Raw genomic sequence first — 10,847 nt, 5'->3', positions numbered from 1 at the left:
AGGACTCACTGGAGAAGAGCCTAATGCTGGGAAAGGTTGAGGGCAAGAGAAGAAGGGGACGACAGAGAATGAGGTGGCTGGATGGAGTCACTGAAGCGGTAGGCGTGAGCCTAAATGGACTCCAGAAGATGGTAGAGGACAGGAAGGCCTGGAGGAACCTTGTCCATGGGGTCGCGATGGGTCGGACACGACTTTGCAACTAACGACAACAATAACATGTCAAGTGGGTGCAGTAAGTGGTCCCCTAAATTTTGCAGATTCCAGAATAGTTCTTCTTCCCTATTTCACCCATCTTGTTTGAGATCCTTACAATGGACACAGGAGTTTTAGAATCGAAGACACAGAACCAAAGGCATCTATTAACTACAAGTTCCAGAGTCAGTAATTTAACCTCAGGGGATCTTGGGGAAAACACACACACACACACACGCACACACACACACACACACACACACCACTGGGCCCCAAGGGTGCTTTTTTGGCATCCCCTATAGCCCTGACAGAAGGACGTAGGGTTTTCAAAATTTCTTTTTCAATCCAGTATCAGAAAGGTACCAATGAAATTATGCAATAGTTCCCGTCGGTTATTATATTAAAACTATGCACCCAAAGTTATTCCTGATAATTAGGGTGAAGCGTTGCATCGTCCCGATTATTTTTAATCTTCCTTAGGGAAGTAATTCCTTTTTGCTCCAGAGAATTCCTAGCTTTTCGCCTGTTTAGTCTCGAAAGCCTTTCCTATTACCCTGGCTGCTTTGCTCACTCATTGATGTCCCTCTGGAAGAAGAAAACGTAATCTTCAATGCTTTGTTTCCAAAAGTCGCCTTTGATTTAAGCAGAAAAGATGACCACAGGCAAGTCCCGATTATTACGATTTTCCATTTTTAGAACGACTTGTAACTCTGCCCCAAAAGTGCTTTTTTTTCGAGAGGCAACTGGGCTTTTTTTGGGGGGGGGGTGTTGTTTTTCCTTGAAGACGTTTCGCTTCTCATCCAAGAAGCTTCTTCAGTTCTTTAGACAACCATGGGACAACCATGACTTGGATGACTGACAATCTCCATAGACCAGGGGAATCTTCAAACTTGGCCCTTTTACAACTTGTGCTCTTCAACTCCCAGAATTCCTCAGCCGGACACCACGTTGGCTTAGGAATTCTGGGAGTTGAAGTCCACAAGCCATAAAAGGGCCAAGTTTGAAGACCCACTGCCCTAGACCCTCTTTGCAAACCGCTAGACCTGGTAATCCGTTTTTAGGAAATGTAACAAACATATTTGCAGCGATGACACTTGCATTTAAACGTCACTCTCTCTCTCTCTCTCTCTCATCTCTCTGGCACACAAATATTGGCGGAATTCATCAACTCTGCTTAACATGATTTACAAATCGCGCAAACCTTTGCGTAAGACGTAACCCAGAATCCGAGAAAACCATGTTACAGCTTAGGACAGCTGTAGTTTGAAGACCCCTGACTTAGGACAACAAACATTCAGTGGTTCAAGGATAAAGGTTGGGTCAAAATAGTTTTCCTTTCATTTAGGTTCCTAAAGAATAAACTGAGAGGCAATGTAGGGTAGTGGCTAGGAGTCCAAAATAACTTGAAGGCAAATAAAGCATAATTTCTTCAAGCACAGGGTAAAACTGCATCAGGAAGTTGAGGAACGGATCCTCAAAGAGTGCAGTGAGACTTTTTTATTAGTGGCTTGGGGTAATAAAAGAAAAAAAAAGAGGTTGGTTTAGAGTCTGCCCTACCGTACTGGAATAAAAAAAAGATATTTCCAATAAGACTGTTACAAGGAACAATAAAAGTTGCATTCAATTGTCACACCAAACCATAGTTTACAGAAGCTACAATTGGCTGGGATGGTATTAAGCTCTTAAACTATGGCTGCCAAACTGCGATGGCTGGATTTATCAACCTGCTAAGCCAAAATCAAACATGTTAATTAAGCCTTATCAAGATGTGTGAACTTACCCAGAAGAGATCCTTTCTGGTCAAAGGGGAATAGATTTCTAAGAAATCTATGTTGGTTTAATGCTTAAAAAGTTTCAAGAAGGGAATGCTGTAGGAGTTTTGATGAGCTTAGTGTGCCCTCTGCTGGTTGGCTGGACATTTTTATTTTATTTTTTTAAAAAAACAGGCATAAAAAACAAGGACGTTTTGAAAATACCTACTATTTAGAATAACAGAGAGTTGTAAGGGACCTCCGAGGTCATCTAGTCCAACCCATGCTCAAGCGGGAGACCCTATACTATTCCAAACAAGTGGCTTGTCCAGTCTCTTCTTAAAATCTTTGAGTGATGGAGCACCCACAACTTTTGAAGGCAAGTCATTACTCACTCACTTAAGAGTCAGGGGTGCAGGTCTGATCAGAGATTAGCAAATGAAACATTTATTTTTGGGATTCATTTACGGCCTCAAACCGTAGGATTCTAGGCCATATGCAGAATTCAGCTGCAGAATATAGCAACGTTAAGACCATTGCTGCAAATGATATAAAGCCATTGTAGCAGAATCAGTCCTGCCAAATCCTCTGGAGAAGCCAAATTCATGTGTTCTGCAAATCCAGAAATATGTCATCAGAGGACTCTCAGGCACGAAGAATCAAGACCACATGTTAAGTTCCAGTTAAGCTGATTTGTTGTTCAGTCCTATGCACAAGAATCTAGCCTAATGGTTAGCACTAATTTGGTGCTAGATAAGGCTCAATGGAATTCAAGAGCTTTTGGACTTAGAACCCTTATGGGAATGTAAGGATTTGAGGCTGATTATTCTATTCTATTCTATTCTATTCTATTCTATTCTATTCTATTCTATTCTATTCTATTCTATTCTATTCTATTCTATTCTATTCTATTCTATTCTATTCTATTCTATTTCCGTTTATTCTATTCTATTCTATTCTATTCTATTCTATTCTATTCTATTCTATTCTATTCTATTCTATTCTATTCTATTCTATTCTATTTCCGTTTGTTCTATTCTATTCTATTCTATTCTATTCTATTCTATTCTATTCTATTCTATTCTATTCTATTCTATTCTATTCTATTCTATTCTATTCTATTCTATTCTATTCTATTCCATTCCATTCCATTCCATTCCATTCCATTCCATTCCATTCCATTCTATTCTAGAAATGACCAAGCCCATTAGAAGTTTTACTTTTAAAAAATGCTGCATTTTTACCAGCCAGCATACTTTCATTACAGATTCATCTCTTTCAAAAACTCCTGAGGTCTCTTCCAAATTTTGGGTTGTCCCTCTAATTCCAGCACTGGTTCTTCATGCATGCACAAATGTGTGTATGTTATGTATGCCTTTCTCTCCCCCCCCCACGGTTGTTTTCCTTACGAAACCCCAAAAGCACACATCTTAAAAACTGCAGAGAACTGGAAGGGGGACATACTGGGTTTGAGCTGATGTAAGATGACACAAATACCGTATCTGTGACAACTTTTTTAGACCTGCAAACCATCACAGGCAGGTCTGCTTATTTGTAACAAGTCAGCAGACCATCACAAAGTAAAGTATCTGTATAAAAATAACAAACCTTAACCTAAATCACATTGGTACAGGTCGGTATTATATGTTACAAACAAACAGACTGTTCTCAATGGCTTCAGCTAAATGCAGCATTTTTACAGCAAAGCTTACTAAAACATCACATTTTTAAAAGGACCGAGACTATGGTGACTTTCTCCATTGTTTTAACTCTGAACATACTAATCTCTCATAGACAGATTTAAAAGACTTGTTAGCATTTCCTTCCCTGCCAGCTACAAAGAACGCATTTTAATTAATGCTGAGCAGAGAAATTCTCTTGCAGTCATTTCCCCCCGCCCCCCAGTGCATTTTTCTCGGCTGGGGAAAAAAAAAGAGAGACTTTGTTCCTGAATGTCTTTTGCAAGTCAAAAATGCTGGGGGGAAAAAAACACACGCTCCAAGTCAGTGTTGCAGTTTTAGCAGTTAGATGAGGCGGGAGTGTGTTTGTGTGTGAATGAATGTGCTGTCTTTCATTGCGGCTCCCTCGGCAAAGGAAATGATAATAAAACTGTCAGTGCAATAATGCCTTTCCACAGATCTATGATGAGACCACACAGGAAAGTGGTGTTCTGTTCTGGTTGCTACCTTTTTTTTTAAAAAAAAAAAGGCAGGGGAGGACCACCAAAATAATTAGGAGCCTGGGATGGCTCCTTGCAAAGGAAACCTTACAGCCTTTAGGCTTGTTTTGCTGAACTGAACACAGGATCAGCCATGGAACCCAAGGGCAGAGGGATTTATCACTGCCCGAAGAGAAATCCCTTTTTTACACAATGCACAAGTGTGGACTGCCAGAGTTGGGTTTGTGTCCACCGTTTGGATGGTTTGACCGGACTGGATGTCTAAATGGAGAGCCAGCTGGTCTAGTGGTTAAGACATCAGGCTAGAAATCCAGAGACCGTGAGTTCTAGTCCCGCCTTAGGCATAAACATCAGCCGGGTGACTTTGGGCCAATCACCAGGAGCCTGTGAGTTCTAGTCCCGCCTTAGTCATGAAAACCAGCCGGGTGACTTTGGGCCAATCACCAGGAGGCTGTGAGTTCTAGTCCCGCCTTAGGCATAAACATCAGCCGGGTGACTTTGGGCCAATCACCAGGAGGCTGTGAGTTCTAGTCCCGCCTTAGTCATGAAAACCAGCTGGGGGACTTTGGGCCAATCACCAGGAGGCTGTGAGTTCTAGTCCAGACTTAGTCATGAAAGCCTGCTTGGGGGACTTTAAGCCAGGAGATGGTGAGTTCTAGTTCTGCCTTAAGGCACGAAAGCCGGCAGGGTGATTTGTGGCCAATCACCAGGAGATGGTAAGTTCTAGTCTCCCCCAGAGAAATCCTGAGAAATAAACCCTCTGATTTCTCTACTTCCAAATTTTTGGGAGACTTGCCACTCATCCACAATGTCAAATCTCCTCTTAGCAGACGATACCATTTATTGCAGGATCCAATCTGGGTCTTGGTCTTCCAAACTTTTGGACTTGTACTGGAGCCCATCCTCGGAGAACTTCTGTCTACCAGAATGTAGATTGACCCAATTGGATCGTCCAATAAATGGTATCGCCTGCTAGAGGAAATTCATTGCCCCGGGACGCATATGTATTTTCCTTCCATTTGTGATCTCATTTATTACTCCTCGGTTGAAAAAAAAAGGCCCAGACTTCTCTGTTTCCTTCTTCCAATCAGCTCCTGACAATCTTATTTTGGGAATGTCTCCGTTGGAGGTTGGTCCAACACGATTAAAAGAGATATAAAAAATGGCCCTTTCTCTCACCAATTTTTCCATCTGAAACATCACTCAAAGGCCTGTGTTAAAAAGAAAATGGAGTTGCCAACCTCCTAGTATTGCAATAGGTTTAAAGTAAAATATGTGCAAGGCTAAATACACACACACACACACACACACACACACACACACACACACACACACCAGAACTAGTCCTCCCCTCCCTTCCCCATCCTGAAATCTCACAGGAATATGTTGTTCAATCAAGAATACGTGATGGAAGGCACAAAGTTGTCCACGCTTTAAAGCACAGGCAGATCTTCGTTCGATCCCCTCGTGGGCTTTCTTCATGCCAAGCTCTGGATATAAATCCTTGGTGTGAACAAGTAGCATGATTCTAGCCTCCATTTGACTGCCAAACCCACATTTTTGGGGGGAGCATCCCGGAGCATATGCGCTTCTGTTGGATTCATCTGACCTTTCTGGAGGAGTTACGAGGTTCCGATGTTGTCTCTCTTTCCATGACTACTTTCCATAATATCTGAACCGATGATGCAGGGTCCGAGATCTTCTGCAGACAGTTTCTAAGGGGAAGTTGTATCGCAAGTGTCCACAATCGGAGTTCTTGAGCAAGCACTGGAGTGCATAACATCAGATTGGAAAGCAAAATCACAAAACTGCTTCTGCCTTACTCTGGCCACGTCATGCGGGGGAATTCACTGGAGAAAGCCATATCTTTAACCAATAAAGTAGAATATATGTAGCTCAGGGTTGAAATGACCTATAAAGCTCTAAATGGCTTGGGTCCAGATTATCTAAGGGAACACCTGCTGCCGGTATCAACCTCCCATCATCCTGTGCGCCCCCACAGGGAGGGCCTTCTCAGGGTACCACCGGTTAAGGAATGCCAGCGGGTTATCCCCAGGGGAAGGGTGTTCTCTGTGGGCGCGCCGGCCCTTTGCAACCAGCTTCCCACGGAGCTTAGGACCGCCCCCGACCTTCGCTCATTTCGTAGGGACTTGAAAACTTGGTTTTTTGAGTTGTCTGGCCCAGACTGAGGGGTTTTAATTTTTAATTAATGGGGTTTTAGTTAAGTTCAGGGATTAATTTAATCTTAGTTTTAATCATTTTTAATTGTATATGATGTGTTTTAACTTTTAATTTTCCCTGTAAACCGCCCTGAGTCTTACGGGAATAGGGCGGTATATAAATTTAAATATAAATAAATAAATATAAATAAAATGTGGGGTCCTTGGTGCTCTCTGAGCTTGGTTGTTTTCCTGCAGATGTTTCATTACCCAACTAGGTAACATCATCAGTGCTGGGAGGAGGAGGAGGAGGAGGAGGAGGAGGAGGAGGAGGAGGAGGAGGAGGAGGAGGAGGAACTGTGGGGTCCTTGGTGCTCTCTGAGCTTGGTGGTTTTCCTGCAGATGTTTCATTACCCAACTAGGTAACATCATCAGTGCTAGAAGGAAGTGGAGTTTGTGGTTTGGAGGATGGAGGAGGAGGAGGAGGAGGAGGACTGTGGGGTCCTTGGTGCTCTCTGAGCTGGCTTGTTTTCTTGCAGACATTTCATGACCCAAACTAGGTAACATCACCGGTGCTAGTGTGTACACTAGGACTGATGATGTTACCTAGTTTGGGTCATGAACCATCTGGAAGAAAACTCCCAAGCTCAGAGAGCACCAAGGACCCCACAATTATATTTGGTAGATTTAGTGGTAATAGGAAACCAGACCATCAAAGAAACAACCTAGAACTAAGGAGAAATTTCCTGACGGTGAGAACAATTAATCAGTGGGACGGTTTGCTTCCAGAAGTTGTGGGTGCTCCATCACTGGAGGCCTTCAAGAAGAGACTGGACAACCACTTGTCTGAAATGGGATAGGGTTTCTTGCTTGAGCAGGGGGTTGGACTGGAAGACCTCCAAGGTCCCTTCCAGCTCTATTCTGATGAAGGAGAAATTTCCTGACGGTGAAAACAATTGATCAGTGGGACAGTTTGCCTTCAGAAGTTGCGAGCGCTCCATCACTGGAGGCTTTTAAGAAGAGATTGGACAGTCACTTGTCTGGAAGGCTGTAGGGACTCCTGCTTGAGAAGGGGGTTGGGCTAGAAGACCTCCAAAGTCCCTTCCTACTCTGTTATTCTATTATCCTGGGTCAACCTATTTTCCAAAGCACTAGGAAGGCAAGACAAAAAACAAAAAAACAATGGATGGAAACGAATCAAGGAGAGATTGTTTTATCCTATATAAGCTAGAGAGTGATGGATTTTAGAGTTTATAGTTGTTAGTATATGATTGTTTATGATTGCTTTTTATATATATACCTTGTATTTAGCTCTGGGAAGTCGGGGGGGGAGGGGGGAGGGGGGAGAGGTAGGGGGGGAGAAGGGAGGGGGAGGGGGGTTTTAAAGAAAAATTGTATGTTAAAACTTTTCAATAAAAACAAAAAAAACCAAAAAAACAATGGATGGAAACGAATCAAGGAGAGATCCAACTTCGAACTAAGGAGAAATTTCCTAATGGTGAGAGCAATCAACCAGTGGAACAGCTTGCCTTCAGAAGCTGTGGATGCTCCATCAATGGAGGTTTTTAAGAAGAGAGTGGATAACTGATGGTGTAGGGTCTCCTGCAAGGGGTTGGACTAGAAGACCTCCAGGGTCCCTTCCAACTCTTGTTATTGTATTAATTCGTCTACTATTCTGTCACCCTTTTTTCTCCAGGAGGTATGCAACTTAGTGCAACTTTTATTCTTGCACTTTAGCATTTTGCCACTAGATGGGAGGATCCTCTTAGGATCGAGAAATTCTCTGTCCTTCTGCCTTGAAGGTGGCTTTTTAAAGAAGGGCTTTCAAGAGAACAAATCTGAGTGGCTGTGATTTAATTTCCCAGCAGATTAAACTGCTGTTGAAAACGACTTCTAAATCTGTTCATTAAATGCTTACGGGATCATCTGTAGGTTTTAATAAGGGGCTACTGGACTGCAACTGTCCACCACATTAATCAATATAGTTATGTTAACAGAAGCTGAGAACTGTAGTCCATGTAGATCAGGGGGTCTTCAATCTTGGCCCTTTTATGACTGGTGGACCCAAGTTTGATTTGATTTGATTTGATTAAATTTATATGCCGCCCTTCTCCCTGAGGACTCAGGGCGGCTCACAACCATAAAAATTAAAAAACATAAAGTAATTTTTTAAAAAAAGAATTAAACAATAGATGCAATAATTACAAGACAATTTAACCCAGTAAAAAGCCTAATTAAAAACCGTAGTCAGTCCAGGCCCGCTTGTTGGAACAACCAGGTCTTCAGGTCACGGCGGAAGGACCGAAGGTTGAAGACCCCTGATGTAGATAATGTCAGAGGTCTTCTCCGTCTCTCATCCCATTCTTGGCTTCTGTGGCTTATCTTTCCACCTTGCTAACTAGGTTTGTATATCCATGAGGTTCAACAGTTTGGGGTTGATCATGTTGGATAAAACCCAGCCATTGTGTAGGAGAAAAGCAGGCAGAGCTGAAGGGGGGGGAGTTAAGTGCGTCATCAGTCTAGAATTGTTTCATTGCCACAAATGATCCAAGTCCCACCCCTGTTGAATTCTGTTGAATTCTTATCTGGCAAAAAATTAGCACTGAACTTTAGTTGACTAGATTCTTGTTTGTGGGCTTGAATAAATCTTATCTGTTGCTAGTTAACAATGGTCCTGATCCTTTGTGCCCAACACGTTTTGAATTATGGGTTAGCATGATGTTTATCATTTTACCTTGGCTTGATCCAACTATCCATGATCTAGCAATAATATTGTTCCAATATTTGATGGGGCTCCTACAAAGATGAGGGGGTCAAACTAGTTTCCAAAGCACCAGAAGGCAAGACAAGAAGCAACGGACGGAAATTAGCCAAGGAGAGAAGCAACCTAGAACTAAGGAGAAATTTCCTAAAGGGAAGAGCAATCAACCAATGGAATAGCTTGCTTTCAGAGATTGTGGATGCTCCATTCAAAAAGACACTGGACAACCGTTTGTCTGAAATGGTGTAGAGTCTCCTACTCAAGCAGGGGGTTGGACTAGAAGATCTCCGAGGCCCCTTCCAACTGTTTTTCTTCCATTGGCAGAAGAGTCTTGAAAAAAAGGCATTTTTGTTAGGAGACGAGACTGTAAAGCAGCATGTTGTGGTGGCGGCCACACATTCGCCCAGAGGGACATGATTTGATGATTGTGGTGGGTATAAATACAATAAATAGATAAATGTTCTGATGGCGTCTTACAACTAGGCAGAGAAATTCTATACCTCCAGAGGGGGGGAAAGGAGAATAGATTTCATAAATATGATTTCACAATTTTCCTTGCTCTGGGAGAAAAGAAGAATTTTTTTTCCTCTCTCATAAAGATCTTGAAAAATGTTGCAAAAATAAGACAAGCCCCTTCTAAATGCATCTCCCTTCCAAATGCTCATATATATACAGGTTGAGTTAAACTGTCCCCCTCTTTAAAAAAAATCTTAATTACTTAAATATTGGGTAAGGGAGTTGGAACATTGTGTAATAAGGAATTTAAAGAGGGAAAGCTGATTCTCACATATTTTTACCAACAAGAAATAGGTTTCTTTGCTCCCTGTGTGCAAATAACATCTCGCCAAATAAATGAGAATTGTTGTTGGGTGAACAAAAAATATCTGCATACAAGTTCATTCTTTTATAGATATTGATATAAAATAAAGACAGGAGTCCTATCTATATATCTAATGTATCTGTCTAGCTGCCTGTCTACACACTTACATCAGTGTTTTTCAAATGAAGATATGGGTCATATGTATATACCTAACATGTATTTCTGTCCTTCTGTCTGTCCATCCATTCTCTCTCTCTCTCTCTCTCTCTCTCTCTCTCTCTCTCTCTCTCTCTCTCTCTCTCTCTCTCTCTCTCTCTCCCCCCCCCCCGCCTTCCTATCTACTACAGTGTTTTTCAGATGTGTGGACTTTAACTCCCAGGATCCCTCAACTGGCATAGGGAACTCTGGGAGTTGAAGATCACACATCCTAAAGTTGCCAAGTTTTGAAGAAAAAAAACAACAGCCATTGATGTATATCTATATCTGTCTATACTGTAGTTTGGAAATCTGAAATTGCAAAATTACATAATGGTGTAGAGCACTCTCAGTATTTCCCGGAAGCAGATATGTGTATGTGGGTGCACGCATTGGTATTCTGTCAAGAAAAAGAAAGAAAGAAAGAAAGAAAGAAAGAAAGAAAGAAAGAAAGAAAGAAAGAAAGAAAGAAGAAAGGAAAAGGAAGGAAGGAAGGAAGGAAGGAAGGAGGGAGGGAGGGAGGGAAGAAAGAAAGAAAAAGAAAGAAAGAAAGAAAGAAAGAAAGAAAGAAAGAAAGAAAGAAAGAGAAAGAAAGAAAAGATTCTACCATCCTTTTTCAGAAACCATGTCAGCCACCAGTCCTATCCTCAGTTTATTTCCCAAGACGCTGCCCTGCAAGAGATCTCTGCATGTCCTTGAAAACACAGCAGAACAAAATGTGGTAAGACGCGAAGGGGCCATTTGTAACCAAATCCTATTACACCAGATACGGCTGGGATTAGGTCAGAAA

Source organism: Vipera ursinii (assembly GCF_947247035.1).
Source record: "Vipera ursinii genome assembly, chromosome: 13".
In the NCBI taxonomy this organism is placed as follows: Eukaryota; Metazoa; Chordata; class Lepidosauria; order Squamata; family Viperidae; genus Vipera; species Vipera ursinii.
The sequence above is the reverse complement of the archived record's forward strand: the minus strand, read 5'-3'. Positions refer to the sequence as shown.